This window comes from Cucumis melo, chromosome 8 (assembly GCF_025177605.1).
Source record: "Cucumis melo cultivar AY chromosome 8, USDA_Cmelo_AY_1.0, whole genome shotgun sequence".
NCBI classification, from domain to species: Eukaryota; Viridiplantae; Streptophyta; class Magnoliopsida; order Cucurbitales; family Cucurbitaceae; genus Cucumis; species Cucumis melo.
In genome coordinates, this window is record NC_066864.1 from 7641563 (window position 1) to 7660653 (window position 19091).

The following is a 19091-nucleotide window of genomic DNA, read 5'->3' on the forward strand; positions in this document are numbered from 1 at the left end:
GTGCATCCTTCGGGATCACTCGACTCATATGTGCATCATTCGGGATCACTCGACTGATACGTGTATCCTTCGGGATCACTAGACTGATTTATGTGTGTGTTCTATGGAGCCAATAAACTGTTATATAGGGTACCCCTTAATAGGAAGCTAACCTTTATTACCCTAATGGGCCCAGTAGTGGGTCCCTTACTGGGTATATTTTTGTACTCACCCTTTACTCTTTAACTTTTTCAAACGCGAGGAGCAGACCGGCGAGAGGCAAGAAGGATACGTGAAGGCCATATGGACATGTCTAGTTTTGATGCTTCCGCTAAACATATTTATTGTTTATGTTTCGTTTTACTTATTAAATGAAGTCATGGTTAGAACAATTGTTTTCCTGTCTTATTTTGGTGACTTCATGGATTATGTGTTGGAACTTTTGGAAAGTTATTTAAAATAGGGTCCGAAACTACTTTTCTTATGTATTGAAGGATTTTAATGAATCGGAAACAAGTCTTTTTATGAGTTTGTGCGTTTTACTGTGAGTCTAGCAATAAGTAATTATCTCAGCTTAGTCCGGAAAGTTTGGGTGGTTACACTGAGTATCTAAAATAGCTTCAATCTCAGCCTCAATTTCAAGTATAGTCTGACAATGATGAAGTACAATCAGAATTATTAGGTCAATGGCCGTAGTAATGTCGAATGGTTTATCTGGAACGGAAATAAAAGGAATGAATTTATGATCATTCATCTTTCATATTATAAGCTAATTTGATGATATATTTTATATGTATTGGATATATATAATTCTTCTCTCACAACTTCTATGATCTCTACTCAACTCTTCACTCCTCTTTATATACACTACAACACTTACCTCTCTCTTCAATATTTACTATCATATTTTTAAAGTATAATTTCCTTTTTGTTTAATCCATAAATTTGAATCCGATTCAATATTTACCTCGCTTTTTGTTTAAAGGTAATAGACAGTTATAAAACTCTATTTGTGTATGTTAGTATCTATCATTAATAGAATTTGAAAATTTCTTATATTTTGAAAATATTTCGTTCATTTTGCTATACTTAAAAATGTACCAACAAAATTAAAAGACTATAATTAAACAAAAACTCATTGTTAGTTTGATTTAGGTTAATTTGATAATATTATCTTTTGTTTAATTATTAATAAGTAATTTAAATTATAGGTCAGTAATTAAGAATTTTAAAATTATAAGTATGTTATTTAAAAAATGAATTTTTAAAAATAAAAAATAAAAAATCCAATTTACAATCACATAAAAAAGAATAGACTTAATTTTCAAAAACAAAAACAAAAAACAACGATACCTAAATATTCCATAATTTTTAAACTAAGCGAACAATAGTCCAGAGAGGGAAGTTTGCACTTTTTTTTAAGGATAATCTTAAGTTTATTAACGGTTTGCACTTCTTTTTAATCGATAATTTTCCATTAAAAATAAAATAGAATACTTTTTTTACTTTAAATTATAGAAGTATTTGAAATATTCGGTGTACGACTCGTTCTTCATATGTTTCTTGTTCTTTTTTTTAAACATCAAATCCATACTTTTACCAATATAGCAAAATTGGCCTCTTCAAATACTGAATGTTTTTTTTAATCTAATTAAGAAAAAGGATAAGTTAGAATCATTAGGGCAAAATAAAATGTTTTACTTTTAAAAAAATTGTTAGTTCCACACATGGGATAATGAACAATATATCTCTTTCACTTATATGTAGTATCGTAAAGACCCAACTTCTTCCTATCTTTACCTTATGCGCATGTAGACCTAAAAAAAACAACCATTTTAAAATGAATAAAATATAAAACTTGAACATCTCAAAAAAGTTTATTTTTTTGAACAGTTTAAACAAAACTTATATAATTATTTGTTTAAAAAATACATTTTAATAGTTTGTTGGGGGCCTTTCCCTTTCCGTTTAAATGACAATGAGTTCATCAGAAAAAATATTAGTGGCCGGTGGACAAACACTTATCAAAGAAGGGCACCAAGGTTTTGCTTCTATTCTAACGCTTAAACAACTATATATGGAAAGATTATTAGAATTTGGCAATATATTGGGATTTCATTGACTATATGTTGTAAATGAAAAAATTTTCCGCCAAGTAGAGAGATTGGATTCAGGCTTGTATAGGCAATGTGCAATACTCTATTATCATAAGTGGGAAAGCCTCGTGGTCGCATCACCTCAAACAGGGACAAGATTCAAAATTATATTGTCTTAGCTATAAAGCTAGCTGTATTAATTTTTGTAAGTACACGAATTCTTCCACCAACAAAAGAAACAAAACCAATAGATAACTAATCTATCACATACGATATATCTTTTAATTCAGGTGGCGGTTTTGAATGCATGATCGTTTGTTTTCTTTGAGTTATTTCCACCTATCTTTTGGTAATCAAGTCACTTGATGTTAGATATGTCGATTATGGATTAACACGTAACGTTTACAAACTTGAGTTTTAGGATCTCTTTCCTATTCTAACGTATTATTTGAGAGTTTTTTTAACTGGATTATTATTGTAATTGTTTAGCGCTCTTGATTGATATAAAATTCGAGACAATTTATTATATCTTGATCCATAGAAAGCAATATTTGTTTGGTTAGCATACAAATCAATTTCAATTAGTATTGTTCTAAGCAACCTAGGATTGAACAAATGAACATGTATTTAGGTACTTGAAAATTAAATATACACCTCACATTGTCCAAATTCTTGATGCAATTAATATAACTTACATATGTATGTGCTTTTCAACTATTCAAATTGGACTAATTAATTGATGAGGACAAATTAATTGACAAAACCCTTTGGAAGCTGATCCTTGCTCTGCTAATTTCCAGTCAAATCTTTACAAAACCTTTTGGAAGGCTGAGTTTCCAAAAAAATGTAAATTTTTTATACGGACTCTTATTCAGGGATGTATCAATATCGTCGAGCAGTTGCAAAAGCGCCTTCCAAACTGGTATCTTAACCCAAACTGGTGTTATTTATGCAACAAAAATCAAGAGGGACATCAACCATCTCTTTATTAATTGCTCCTATGCGCAGTCTATCTGAAACAGGGCGAAATCTCTTCTGAAATGGAACAATCCCCTTACTGACGTGGCCTCCCTTTGCAAAGATATATGCTCTATTAACATCAAGAGCCAAAGAGGATCCATTACCTTCAATACTATTGCTGTAATATTATGGAAAATCTGGCTTGAAAGAAATTGCAGATTATTTAAACATTTGAGAAAAGAAGCGGCGAAGCTATGGGAAGATATCCTAGCGCTACTTGGTTTATGGAGCAGTAGATCTAAACTTTTTTCAAATTACAACTGTAGTTCCATAGCGCTAAATGTTTGTACTTTTGTAAAATAGAGCTTATGTCTAGCCCTCCTCCTTGCTTCCTGTACTGATATTTATTATATTAATGAAGCGGGAGTGATGAGGGTGCTAAGGGGGTGTCCACCTAGTAGAGATGCCTGGATGCACCCAACTGACCCATCCTATCCTTTTTCAAAAAAAAAATTAATTGACTTTTTTCAATTAAATAGGATTAGGCACAAACAATTCCTCAATTTCGATAATGAGAATTGTATGATCCAATAGGTTGAATAGGGTATTAAGCTAGGATTTCCTTTCCTACATAGAATCTCAATTTCTATCTACTTTCTGCTTTTATTATATGCAATTAAAATTTGTTTGCCACGAAAAATTAAAAAAAAAAAAACCCCACCAATTACGTAGGAATGTTCATAGTTCATCCAAGAAAATTGACGGTTTCTTTTGTTCGAGCCATAGCTGCCACTACATTATTTTTGTCGAAACAATTCATTATTTGGTCCAGATTTTGGGTGACGAAATCCACCTTGACTTGAATACCTATTGATCTAAATCATATCTTTTCTTTTGAAATATAATATAAATAAGAAGCATGTTACTTATTTGAAAATAATAAAATGTTTATTTATTAATTTAATTATTTTATTTCTTTTAGAAATATCTTATACTTTCAATAGAACACATCTTTTGATTGTAAGATGTGATGAAGGTGTTAAAGAGGTGATATCAATAACCTAATTGAAATGTCTTGGTACACCCCTCTCTGATTTTAAACATTAATATGATCTAATTTATTTTACAATATAATCTAATTAATTACTTTGATCTATTTAAATACTATCTCATATAGACATTCTAGCCTAAATTATTCATCTAAATACCCCTAAAGAGTTTTAATTTACACGTCTTTGTGTCAAAAGTAAATTAGATAACGTTAATTTAAACATCCTAACAAAATCCAAAACTACTTATACCATTAATTTTATATGAAAACTATTAATGTGTAACTTTTTAAAAAAAACATTCCAAAGAGAAAAGAAACAAACAATGTCAAACATACCCTGTTGTGATTGAACAAAAATTGTTGATACTCATTTACCTCTTTACTTTTCCTCTTTCTCTCTCTACTCTCTAGCTACTTCAATATCCTCTTACTTCTCTTCTTTTATTTTTTAACTAGATTATTGATACTACCTGTGTCGTGTAAAATTCTACAAGAAAACTTAACTATAGGATTTTTAATAATACGATTCCAATTCTTGAATAAGAGAGCTCTATTCTTTAAACAAGTCGTGAAAAAAAAATATTTATAAAATATAGCAATTTATATACTTAAACAGATCAAATTTGACAATATATATTTTATAATATCACCCGCTAGTGAGAAAATTGACAACAACGACAAAATCGTTAACAACCTAAACTACAAGATTAAAAAATGTTGAGTAATTTAGGAATAATTGTGGTAGTAAGAATAAAGAGATTCTCCAAATGATCATGAAGTACTTAGTTACTAAACTGACCTATATTATTCTTGTACATATGTTCACAGAAAATATTTAAGTAGTAATCATTGAGGTACTAAAATGAGTTAAATGTATAGAATATAATTGAAGTATGTATATCACTCACACAATATGAGAAAAGAAAAGATCAAATATACATAAAAAGAAAAGTAATTAACTATTTTATTGATTGAGAAGTAGAAAAGCAAGGATAGATAGATGAAGATGATTAAGTAGAAAAAAGATAGTAGTACTCGGATCTAGTGACTGTTTTGTATTGACTTTCTAAAATAAGAGTTTACAAACACTTCTGTTTTTTTTTTTTTTTTTTTTTTTTTACATATAAACACTTATTTAAATAAACTTACTCAGAAAGTCAATCAAAACATGGTGATGTTCGTGATTAAGTTGTTAACTGGAAAGCTTGTGAGATCTAACTTCCCAAGGACCAACAAGAGGGAGCCAAGCCTCAACATCATATGTGTGAACAACCCAACCAGAATTGGTTTTAGCATCAGCCTGAATTGTAAGTCGATAGAGTTTGCCCTTTGTAAACAATGCAATAGCAGCACTCACCACAAGCCTAAGCTTGAGCTCAATCTGATGCTTTGCCGCAATCACAGTCAACGTCCATGTGGCAATTTGTACTACAACTTTGTCAGTTGCACAGTTATTAATGGCTCTGAAGGCTCCTCCCGAGCGGAACTGGTACGTCCTACCTGCATGTTCTCCTACATGTTCTCCAAAGTCCGACGACATGATCTTCAATTTAAAAGTTTAATTTGCTTAATTCTATGGGTTGATCACTTGAGTTTTTGCCCTCTCTCTATGCACCTTTATATAACAACATATATTAATTTTTCTTCCTTTTCTTTTTCCCCCTTTAAACGAATCTAATTCCTATATTTTACTTTAAATAACTTGATAACTTCGAATGTTAATGTTTATCCATCTCTCTCATCTAACCATTTTGTTGATACTTCGCAGATGTCATCAGATTAATAGCTTTTCTCTACCCTCTTTTATCTCTTACTTTGAACTATGGGCTTCTTAACCCTTTTATATCTTTTCACTGTTAATATATTTTTTTCAACTGGAGCATGATAAAGATGTACGTTAAAAGATATTTTAATCTAGTTGAGATATTCGAGTACATCCACTTATCTTTCAACTTTAAAATTTATTAAAGAAAATTTATATGACATTTGAAATATTGTCATCAGACTTGAATTACTATAAATGTTGATCTAATTCCTAAATTACTAAAAAAGTGAAGATATGTTCAAATGATAAATTTTTAAAATCATATTTCTGTAACTATTACACAAGTAGGTGCACCTAATAGTCTCGACTTTAAAAACCCTAATAATCTTACTTTCTATTCAAATATACTAAATACCCCCGGAGAGTTTGACATGACAGAAAGTAAATACCCTAACTTCTAACAAGGAAAAGTCCCGTTTTAATTTAGATAAAATCGACTAGTGTTTTTCTTTTTTTTTTCTGTTAACGTTCAAAAGTTTGAAAAGTACCTTAAAATATAAAGAAAATAGCCTTAGTACCACTGTTAGTAAGCGAACAAAAGTCGTTAATAGCCATTAACTTCTATATTTTTTCCACCGTCTTTCTCTGGCCACTCTCTACTTCAATATTCACTTACCCAGTTTTATCTCTTCACTAGTTCGATACCACTTATTTTGCAAGTGATAAAATTTAGAAGAAACCTTGATTATAAAATTTTAATTTATGAATAAGAGAGTTTTACTTTTAAAAAATAAGTCATGGAAAAAAAAACACATTTACAAACCTTTTAGAAGTTGTGTGAAGTGAAATAATAGTTATTTTAATGAATTTTAAAACGTGTTATTAGAGTTGAAATAAACAGGTTTAAAAGAACATATAAGCTAAGATATTCTCTACTAATTTTTCAAAATAAATGAAATCCGATGGTTTTCTTAGTGAGAAAAAATCCCTTTCGTTTGAATTCGAATAACAGTCATATCGATTGACACTTGTGTGTGTATATATATATATATATATATATATATATATATATATATATATATATATATATATTTAAAAATTTTGTTATATTTGAAAATAGTCTTTTATGTATAACTTCTATATGGCTTATCTCTAGCCCATACTCTCCTGGCTTCCAGTATTCTTTTCTTTATCATTAATGAAGCGGGAGTGTTAAGGATTCCATAGGAGTGTTAAGGATTCCATAGGAGTTGAGAAAGAGGTGAAAACTACTAAGGATGTGTTTGGATTGATTTTTGAAGTGTTTAATTTTTAAAATAATTCATTTTAAGCTAAATTGAGATGTTTGACATTCCTTTGAAATAATTTTTTTGAAAAATGAGATTATGAAATAAATCATTTTAGAGAAAACACATGCAACCAAGTTTTAAAATAAATATTTTATGTTTAATGAGAAAATCGCTTCCAAATATCTATTTTTCTTCCTCTATTTTTTCTATTACTTTTTATTATCTATTTTTCACTTCGTTGTTCTTTTTGTTTTTTTTTTTATTTTTAAATACTTTGAATATTTTTTTCAATGTATATGAATACACATTTAAATAGAGAGATTAGCAAATATTTCTCTCTCAGTCAAATCTATTTCACCTTAACATCTATGAAAGAAATCATGAGAACGTCAATGAAGAACATGATCATTCGGTTCGTGAAATAAAGATGAATGAAAAACGTGATCGAGTTGTGCCTCTTTTTGTATAGTTGATATTATATTGTCTCGAAAAAAAATATTTATCTTATTCATGTTTTGTTGATCGAAATCAAAATTTTTTTATGGCTATGTATTTACATTTCAAGATATTTGTGCTTCTAAAATTAATTTTTTTAAAAAAAATGAAATTAATGTTTTGTTTCAAGTAACTAAAATATTAATAATTTCAAGATAATGTACAATTAATTTTTAAATTATTTATGAAAAAAGATTAGAAATGTGTATTTTTTTTATGAAATTAGTTCATCAATATAAACCAAACCAAATACAATTTTGCATATAAATATTTATAAAGAGGTCAAACCAAATATGTGAGTATTTAGATTTTAAACTCATTTTATAAAAAATAATTTTTAAAAAATGTATTCTTAAAAAAAACATTTTCTTTCATAGACAATCCAAACGAACCCCGAACCTACTCAAAAGAAGAATTTCATTTTAGTGCCTCATTTGTTCACTTTGCATAAAACCCCATCTAGTGGAGATGCTCGGTTGCACTCAAACCGACCCATAGTATCTCTATTAAAAAACATTATGTATAGTTTTTTTCTTTTGAGTAATATTTTTTATGGCTTATAATTTTGTTTTCATGTTACATGAGTGTGTATACTCATTGAAATTGAAATTAAATTCTGAAAAAAATTAAAATTTAACCTTCCACCATATTAGATTTGTTGTACCAACTCCTAATTTAAATTGGAGAACTCACTTACTCCTGCTCATTGTTTATTGTTTTTTTTTTTTAATTTTAAAAATATGTTAATAGCAATATACAGGGGGCAAAACAGTGCTATGGAAATCTAGTCAAATTATAAAATATACAGAAGTTGACCTATCTTTAATTACATAAGATGTAAAATTAAATGAGAGAACTAAAATGGAGGTGTAAGAGTAAAATAATAATATATAAATACAACTATATATTAGAGATTTGGTGAAGCTAATATGATGAACTAAATAAACTTTTTGTATGAACTATGTATCACTTACATCACAACTTATAAATGTATCTTTAGAAAGGCATGTATGGGTAAATGAAGATGAAGGTTGGAAAAAATGGATGCTGGCAATGTACCAATCTAGTTGGAATGTTTGGTGATCTATCTTGTTTAGTGAATACTTGAAATTATATAGATAAATTGTATAAGATGACAACAAAATTTAGAAAAATTAGTCCATAATACCTATTTTTTCCATATTAACAAAATGATAAATATGACATGTAATTAGATATATTAGACGACTATAAGACAAATACCAAAGGATTATCAGAGAGGTTAGCTATTATAGCTATCTACTTTTAAATTTGATACTTTTGCAATTTAGAAAATACAGTGAAATGGAGACTATTATCATAAAATATTTTACTATTTTTGCAAATGCCCATAATATATATATATATAGAGAATTAGAGAAAATTAAAGTAAAAATGAATGAAAAGAGAATTTGATTCTTTTTGTACGGTATATGAGATTGATTCTTGGACATCCATATATTTACTCTTATCCACCTTCATGCAAAGTTGAGTCTTTTGACCATTTCCATGTTCCTTTTGTTAAATGACCCTAATATCAAATTTACTTTCACCTTAAGTTTTTGAATTAATGGTGATATAAAATCTTTTTCTATTTCCACCAAAAAAGACAAAAAGTTAATTATAAGTAGTATCATATTCTTTGCCTCAAACCAAAAAAATACAAGTCCAAGACATAATTTACAATCTTTCCATTTATATGTGTAAAAGTTGGTTATACCTCTAACATTTATTGTCTATCAACGATGAAATCCAAACACTATAGATTTTTGCTATATTTACAATTATTTTTTAAAATGTTGTAATACAATTAATTATTAACCTTAAAAGTGTTACACATTAGAGTTACTTTTATTATTATTATTTGAAAAAATACAATAAGGGACAGGAGGTGCAGTAGGAGAGCGACCATGGTTAGTAGTGATGGATACAGAAGGTTTACTGACAGGGGCCTTTATTTCGAAGAGTTATAATTTGGGTAAAAAAGAAGGGTTGTAATTTGGGTACAAAAGAAAAATCTAGAACATAAATTATATGAAAGAGACTCAAACCTGGATTTTGAAGGATAACAACTAAAGTAACCACTCAGCTACCTACAAATAAATGAAAATTAAATAGTTTTTTTATATATTACATAAAGATGATAAAGTTAAAGGGACTCGCCCCTTAGATCTACACTAAAACCTTCGAAAGCACCCACATCAACCCAAATAAATTAATTATCGATCATCAAAAGTACAGAGGGGAGGGCCAGAGAAAAGCCTGCAAGGGAGAATCACATGAAAGCCCCAAAATTTAAAGAGAGAGTGGCTGGTGTGTGTAATTGTTGAAGATGATTGATCTAGAAGACCAAAGGCCAATAAAAAGTAGAACTTTCTCCCAAACTGTAAAAAAAATGATGCAATGGGTGTTGTTTGAAGATGCGATTGCTCCTCTCAAGCTAAGCCAAAGGGGTCATCCAAAAGATATAGCAATATATAGAGGCGTTGAAGATTATATTTTTCTTCGATTTAAGATGATTGAGGCTGCAGATATAGGAGCTAATGGAGGCATGCAAGGTCTAGGAGACTGATATTTGTATTTGTTATCGCAATGAATCTGTCCCATAGACACTTAGCCACATTGCAGTCTATTAAAAGATGGTTCATGTCTTCACCGTCACTAGAAGAAATCTGGGCTTTAATGTCAGGTGGAAAAAATGAAAAATGAACTTTAATGTCGCTTTTAACCGACATTAAACATTCTCCCTTTTTAAAAGTAACATTAAAGTTCATTTTTAATTTTTTTTTAATATTGTAAAAAGTCAATGGTTTGTCTCTCTTTTTTTCCCCAATTTAATTCAGCAAAAACCCTAGGGTCGTTTTTCCCTCCCATACGTTCTTTCTTTTCTTTTTCCCATTCTTCTTCCTGTCCTTCCTCCACCCAAGCTCGTCGACCGCCAATTTCACGCACAGATGATGTTATGCACAAGCTTCGGCTGACGTTCCACCACCAGACGTTCACGCACAGACGACATTCGACCATCACAGACGACGTTCACGTACAAGCTTTGGCCGCGCCACCACAGGGATATCAATCGACTTGTCGCCACCACATACGACGTTCCCTCCCCTGACGTCCATAACAGACTTTCGTGCAGTAGATCCCCCAAGAACGGCTGCCCCAACTTCGCTCCACCACGTACGTTCCCGCACTGATTTGATCTCTTTCACACTAAAACAAGGTCAAACAATATATTTCTTTCACATTAATCTTTTCAATGGCGTCTGATAGCTTCATCGACAAGAACGTAGTTTTCAAGAGGCTAAAGGCCAAGTCGGAGAACAAGGTAAGTGTGACTAATTCATCTTCAGATTTGGATCGAAAATTGCACTAGATTAATTCTGTTTGTTTTTTGTTTTTTCAGATCTGTTTCGATTGTAATGCGAAGAGGGAGGCTGTTAAAATAATTAGGGTTTATGATCAAATCAATATTTTCATTTCTAGTATTTTCCTTTTATGTTATTTTCCTTGTTTGTATTATTGGGAGTATATAATTTTGGAACTCTCTATTCTGATTATTCAAATTATTATTCAATAATATTGTACAAGATTAACAGAAAATAGATTCTCAGGATATTTGGAAAGTGATTGCTTTTTGGTTGAAAGACTTTTGAAAAAGACTTTTGAAAGAACTTGCTTTGCTTCAATACATATTGATAAATGAACATTATGAGTTTCTTGGATGCTAATTTAGAGTTCATACTGGATTTGGAGTAATACATTTTGATTCTGGTTTTGATAAGGTGAGCTTGAGATGGCTTTTGGATGTGTGAAATGTGCTCAAACCTATTAAAAGATTTTTTTCCCTCAAAATTTCGATATGTTGTGGATATAGTGTGCTAAGTGGTTAAATAGTCAAAAGTATTTTTAAAAAACTCTCATTTTCACCAAGGAATTGCTCATCCCAAGCTCATACTTAGTCTACTTGTGAACTATAATCCAATCCATTCTGTTTGTCTAGTGAGTTTATATGTTACTTATGACGTTAGCTTTACTGTTTAGCCTCAGTTTTTCCAGAATATGATAATACCCCATTAGTGTTAAAACTGACCTTTTCCCCAGCCTTTTTAGCATTGATACTTGATCTTATCTGTTTTGCCTTTAACAGATCGGTAGTGTATTTGGTTCTGAGTTTTTGTTGAAATTGTACCTGGCTGGAGCAATTGATGGGTCAGCATTTTACTTGGCGCATCATCTATTCCAAGCATCGTCCTCAAAGGTATGCAAAGTGTGTATGGCTCAGTTCCTTCATTCAAATTTCTGTGACAGTCATCATGCAAAATTTCTGGGTCGTAGAGAGGTAACTGCTTTTGATATGATGCAAAATTTCTGGGTCTATTTTTCCTCCTCTTTCCCGTTTCATTTTGTGATTATTGTGTATTATTTTTGTTAAGAGTAGCAAGATTTCGTAGTTAAACAAATCTTTTCTTTTTTCTAGATTTTAAGAAGAAAAAATGAGGATTATTTGGCAGCATTATTTTACTCAATTTATTTAACTTTAAATTAAGAGTTCTCTTGTGATCCCCCATATATAGTAATATATATATATATTGAGATTAAATTTGATATACTTTTTCATTTAGATATCCATCAAATCTTTAAAAAAGAAACGATTGTTATCTTCATATTTAAATATGGATTTATTACTATTTATTCGCATATATATTTGGAAAAAATATTAGATACTCAAAGTATCTTTGAAATTTAATTACAAAAATCGATGGATTACAATCTTTTTAAGTTTAAATTTTGATTACCTAAGAAAATCAATTTTGTTTAATTCCCTTTCTCAAGGGAGACGAGTGAGAGAAATTAAAAAAGTCTTTCTCATTTATCTCTTTGGTCTACATTTATCTCTTTGGACTTCTCTTGATATATTCATGATTCTTAGCTCTGCTCTTGGGTTATTTTCTTTTTGGCTCTTTTGACGAATATACCATATCCATTTCTTTTCCTTCAAAAGAAAATATATCGATGCGGGTATTTGCCGATTGTCGATTGTTTTAGAAACTGAATCTTAAACGTTGTTTGCTGGTTTTCTGCTTTCTACAGAGCCGGTCGTTTTAGGGCAACGACCCAGTGCGAGCACAAGGATTGGTATGCTTTTGGAAATCCTTATACTTCATTACTTTTTCAACTGAAAATGCCAACTGAAGACTTTAGCTATCTCCTCAGTAAACCTATTTCCAACGCAAAATTTGTTTTTTTCAAAATATACATCGTATGCTCTGAATGCATTGTTTCTTCTGTTAGTGTTGGATATGAGACTTTTCAAAAGATACCAGACTTCTCAATAAGATACTTTCAAAAAAAGTTTAGCAAAATTCGACCACATGTTTCCTGCTATGAATTATTCTTTAATTAGTTACTGGTCAAAATCAAAGCTCCACCACCATAAAGATTATTAAAAAATGGTGTTTATTGATTATTATTATTTCTTTTAAACACTTTGAAAATGCAGAAATCAGATGAATCATGCACTCCTATACTTCTTGTCGTAAACAAGATATACTGTGCTCTAGTCTTGGTATTGGTAAGTTGTATATTGGTAAGTCATGTCTCCGCTCTAGTCTTTTTCAGGGGATTCATCCCATTTTGGTCGCCTTCAACTTCTGAAAGTTTTTTCTTTGGCCATTTTCAAAACACTCGAGTGTGCTAATTATATAATCCTCAATAGTTTGTTCCTGCTTTCCATGTTCATTTTCCCTTCGTAATTGTATATATTTAAATATTTGAATGCATTGATAGCTTAGAGAGGTGGGAGAGTTATGTTAATTGAATGTTCCTATGAAATTTTGTGCAGTCGTATAGTAGATGATATAGTAGCAGCTGATGTCGATGACCTGTGCTCTTGGAAAGGATTGGTAGAATCTCGGCTTACGAATTTGATGTTGTTGGTAATTTTTCTTACATCCTAAATGAAGCACAGTGATGATATAATGATACTGTTTCTCAACTTGAAAACATTTCTGTACTTGAGTTGAATTAAAATTTCTGGTTCTAGAAATATCTTTCCTTTGTCCATGTTTTTTTTGTAATTCTCAAAATATTCTGGATCTTTTGGTCTCTCGTTTCACTGCTGTTTAGCATTTTCTGGTTCATCTTTGTTGTGAACTGTTTTGTAATACTTTGTTTTAGATGATCCAACTCCTTAATTATTACTAATATGGATGATTCTTTTGTTATTTATTTATTGTTTCATTTGTGAGAATCCATGCATTTCCTTTCACATATGTATGCTTTCAAAGAAGACTCATGTTTGTTATTGTTGTTGTTGTGTGACGATGGAGTGGTGATATTTCTTTATTGTGGAGGAGAATATCCTTTGGCTTGTGTTTATTTTGATTTTTTTATTTTATTATTGAATTGAATTTGTAGATTCTAAAGAAATATGAGAAAAACCGTTCAGACATGGCTTGTTTGGTAGTTTTGAAGATGAACTCTGTAAGCTGTTGTCTGATTATTTGACCCATTTTTGTATTGCAGGCTTCGTGAATTGAAACAGCTTGATGAGTACTTTTGTATGTTTATTCATTTTTGTGAATGATGTTCTGTATTTAATTGTTAGTCCTTGAATTTGAGGTCGCTACATTCACAAATATGAATATGTATTTAGTGGAGGAACTTTCTGTTGTACATATACATTGGTTATTAATCACGATCTTATATATTATCTTTATATTTTTGAGTTTTCACTTACAGTTGTTGGTTGTTTATTTAATTGTATTTTATTATATATAATTCAAGCCAAATAATGTCGTCATAAAAACTAGTGTAAATACGACATTAAATGTGTCTTTAATGTCGGTGGAAAAACGACATTAAAGATATCTCATAAACGACATTATAGATATCTTTAATGTCGGTTATCCACCGACATTAAAGATCAATCGACATTAAAGGCCTTCAATAACACCTTCAAAGATGTCGGTTTATAACCGACATTGAAGGCCTTTAATGTCGGTTTGTAACCGACATTAAAGATGCCTTGAATGTCGGTTATAAACCGACATTAAAGCCCAACCGACATTAAAGACCTTTAATAACGCTCGCAAAGATGTCGGTCGCCAAGTGACATTAAAGGCCTTTAATGTCGGTTTTAAACCGACATTAAAGGCCAGATTTCTTGTACGTCGATTTTTGTATAAGAGGCACCAATTTGGATTAAGGACAAAGTGAGTTTTTTTTTTTTTTGTTTCTTCTTGTATCTCCGTGATGTTTATGTTTCATGCATAATAATAAGGAAAATTATCAAAAATATCAAATTTGACAAACTATTTTCAAAATATAACAAAATTTAAGTTTTCTATCAATAATCGACATTGATAAACATAGATATGCTTCTATCAGAGACATTAATAAACATCAATAGATAGTGATAGAAGTTTATTAGTTTCTATTATTGATAGAATAAAAAATTTTGCTATGTATTTTAAATATTTTAATTTATTTTGCTATATTTGAAAATGCCCCTAATAGTAACAATAATAACATATTAATATATTTGTGTTGTTAACATAAATATATCAAAAGAAATTGAATGGTAGAGTTAAAAAGGTAAATTCGGGCAGACATATTTATGTAGAATACTTTATTCACGTAAAAATAGGAAAGTTTAGACAATTATGTAATTATACCTTTTTTTAGGCATTTTTAAAAATAACAAAATAAATTCAAATATTTACAAGTTATAACAGAATTTTTTGATTTTATTCATGATAGAAACTGATAGACTTTTATCACTATCTATCAATGATACCAATAGAAAAATATCGATGCTTTAAGAAAGAAAAAAGATAAAGGATATCACTGTCTATTAAATGTTTGTTATTGATAGAAAATCTGAAATTTTGTTATACTTTGTACGTATTTTATTAAATTTTGCTATTTTTGACAAAAAAAAATTAAGGCTATCTGATATTTTTAAAGTTTTTAGCTATTTTTAGGTAAGGTAATGTAACGAGTAAGAAGGGTAGGAATAATATGACAGCTTGCTACAGTAATATTTCCTACAACACTTGGAGAAACTGAAGAACTACCACACAGGAAACATTGAAGGAATCATTTGAATGCAACCTACCTCAACTACCACTCCAAGTTCCATTGAATTTACTTTTTCACGTTAAAAGCAGCAGTTAGGCCTTACCCAAAAAAGTAACTTTCTTTTTTCCACTCTCAGTAAGCTCCCTTCCTTTTTTGGTTCATCATGTCATTTATCAAACAACTACCCAAGTCATGCCAAATCAAGAAGAAAGAATATATTCTTTCCCTGGATAACAAAACCAACTTCATACAAATGTGGTTAACGGAAATCTATCATCACAAGTCTTTTTCAATGGACATCTCTCTTGATATGTTGGATTGGATAAGAAAATGCTTTAAGTCACCGCTGGATACTTCTACTGAAAGAAGGAAATAAGATTATTGCATATGGGTGAGGAAGACTAAGAATAAGAGCAAGACGGGAATCACTGCTGAGATTTTCAGAATTGAGAGTAAAGGAAGAAAATGCAGAATTCTTGTTCCTAAAGGACCAGATACTGGAAGACCTTTTTAGCCATGATCACTTTCAAGTTCCACAACAATCACAAGAGGTTACGTTGAGAGGACAGAAGAGAATCCACTCGTTGTTACTATTCCACTTTAGATTCTGATGTATCTAGGAAGTCCTATGCAAAAGCTCTCACTAATAGTAGCGAGGAGGAATACAGAAGGAAACACACAAGATGAGCTCAGATGACAGTTCAAGCAGAAGGAGTTCTACAACTGACTTTAAAAGATTTCCTCTCAATGGTAGGGCTTTTAATGAAGAGAAAATTGTCATTCTCACTAGGAGGTTCTTTCATCATGAGTAGAGTCGAATTATGTCAACTCTTAAGAAACAGACTGAACTGGAATTCTCTTACAAGTCTTTCCATGTTGACAAGGCCATTATGACTCTCACCACTGAGAATGCAAATCTTTTATGTAGCAACAAAAGTACAAATGGGTGGACTACAGTTGGAAAGTACCATGTAAGATTTGAACATTGGAATTCAAGTTTACATGCACACCAAACTCTCATACTAAGTAATGGTGGATGGCTTAGATTCAGAGGAATCTCTATGCACCTATGGAACTACAACACATTCATCAGCATTGGTAAGGCCTGTGGTGGATTTTTAGCAATGGCCAGAGAAATAATGGAAATGGCCAGAGAAATGTCGTCTATACAGCCCCTCCACCTGAAGGAAAATGGTTTGTGGAAAGGAATATCAACATTCATAGTACTTTGAAAGCTGAAGCAGCTGGTGAATTCGATGAATTCAATCCAAATGCCGAAGCTTTTCTCTTTGCCGAAAACCATGCTATTCCACTGGAATCTTCAAAGCAACAAGCTGATAGCAAAAATTCAAAAGTTGACAAGACCTCAGATTCAAATCCCACACATGCCAAGAGAGACAGCTCATCAAATTCTGAGTATGATCCTTTTGATCAAGACTTTGGGGATCGTCGAAGAAAGGAGAAAGGGAAAGCTATCATGTCAGTAGACGATCAAAACCTTTGCATTTACTCCACAAGATCTAAAAAATAAACAAAAAGGAAAGTCTCATTTATGTCACCAAGTGGAAATACCTCTCTCAGCTTTAGACACTCAAAAAAAAAAAAAAAAGGAATCTTAGCATTAATAGCAAATTTGAGGATTTAAAGGCTACTGAAGCAGGAGTTACAAAAAAAAAAAAAAAAAAACCCTCGTAATTCATTCCAAAAGAAATATTAAAGAGTTATGAAGAAATCCATTTTTATCATTGAAGATCAACTACCAACTTCCAGCATCAAGGACAAGAAAGGAAAAGATTTAAATTTGATGGTGGATCTAGGGCACCTTTCTCCTTTAAGAAATCTAGCAAGCACAAAGGATGTTCTAGCCCAAGTTGACAGAGTTGATTGGCAAACACCGGAAAAATCTTAAGAAGATTCAACATTCATAGCTAACACTAATCACCAAGTTGTCCTGTTGGATGAAAACCAAAAAATGGAATGCAACAGTACAGAGGCAGAAGGAAAAAGCAAAAATGGAAATAAGAAGGAAGAGGAGAATGCTTTTAAAGAAAGGCTTGTTGTTTGGCTAAAAGATAATGAAGTTAAGCTGTCCCCAAAACATTCTCTAGATATTCCTAGCTCTTCAACTAACCTTGTAACTGAGGCAATAGGGATTATGGAAAATACTGGCATTGAGCCAAAGGGGAATTGGGAATTAACATGAAATTACTATGATGGGATGTTAGAGGGTTAGACTCTCCCTCAAAAAGAGCCCAAATAAAAAGCTTAATTTTCACTTATGATCCTAATTTTATCATTCTTACTGAATCTAAAACTCACAACTTTTAACTGCTTCAACATTTAGAATCTTTGAAACAAATCTTGTGCGAAATGGCTATCTCTTGACTCAAATGGATGCTCTAGAGGAATTTTGATCATGTGGAACGACTCTAACTTCAGAGTGGAAAGTGTAGTTGAAAGAAAGTATTCTCTGTGAAATTCATATCGTTTTTGTTGGTGGGTTTCTACTCTTTATGGTCCATCAAATAATAAGGACAGAGACTTCTTCCGGAAGGAACTAAACCAACTAAAATATATTTGCTATCCTAATTGGCTTTTGGCTAGAGATTTTGATATTGTAAGATGGATTTCTAAAACAAATGCAAAACATATTGACAGAAGAAACATGGAAAATTTCAACAACTTCATTCGAGCTAATGACCTCATCGATCCTCCCCTTATCAACAATGAATTCACATGGTCTAACCTCAGAACAAAGGTTGGATCGTTTTTTTTTACACAAAAGATTGAGAACTAGTTTTCAAGCATCACATTTCAAAAACCCTTAAGAGAACTATTTCTGATCATTTTCCAATCACTCTTGAGAATCCACAAATCAAGTGAGGGCTTTGCCCTTTTAGATTAAACAACACCTCTCTCAAAGAAAAGGACTTCATAAAAAACATTCAGGATTGGTGGAAGCATACTTATCAACAAGGGCACCCTAGTTATTCCTTTATACAAAGATTGAAGGCTTTGACTCTAGTGATCAAAAATTGGCAAATGAACAAAGTATCAAATTATGGTACTCAAAAGGAAAACATCCTGAAGGAAATTGAGACAATTGATAGATTAGAGTTTCCAAACTCCTTGACTGAACATCTACATTCAAAAAGGTTATCCCTCAAATCTGATCTTCATGGTCTTGAGCTAAAACAAGCTCAAATTTGGTGTCAAAGAGCAAGATAGTTATGGAACAAGAATGGTGATGAAAACTCTGCTTACTTTCACAGAATTTAATCCTTCAATCAAAAAGACTCCGGAGGTGATATTTACGACTCCATTGAAGACATCTCAAACGTTTTCTTGTCACA

At 31.1% G+C, this 19091-nt stretch overlaps 1 long non-coding RNA gene across 1 annotated transcript; it reads left to right on the forward strand.

Moving 5' to 3' along the window:
• Nucleotides 1-10527: 10527 nt before the first annotated feature.
• LOC107991915 (uncharacterized) lies at nucleotides 10528-11107 on the forward strand. Its single transcript, XR_001764230.2, has 3 exons — nucleotides 10528-10833; nucleotides 10927-10981; nucleotides 11060-11107. It is a non-coding gene; the product is annotated as an uncharacterized LOC107991915 (long non-coding RNA).
• Nucleotides 11108-19091: the final 7984 nt, after the last annotated feature.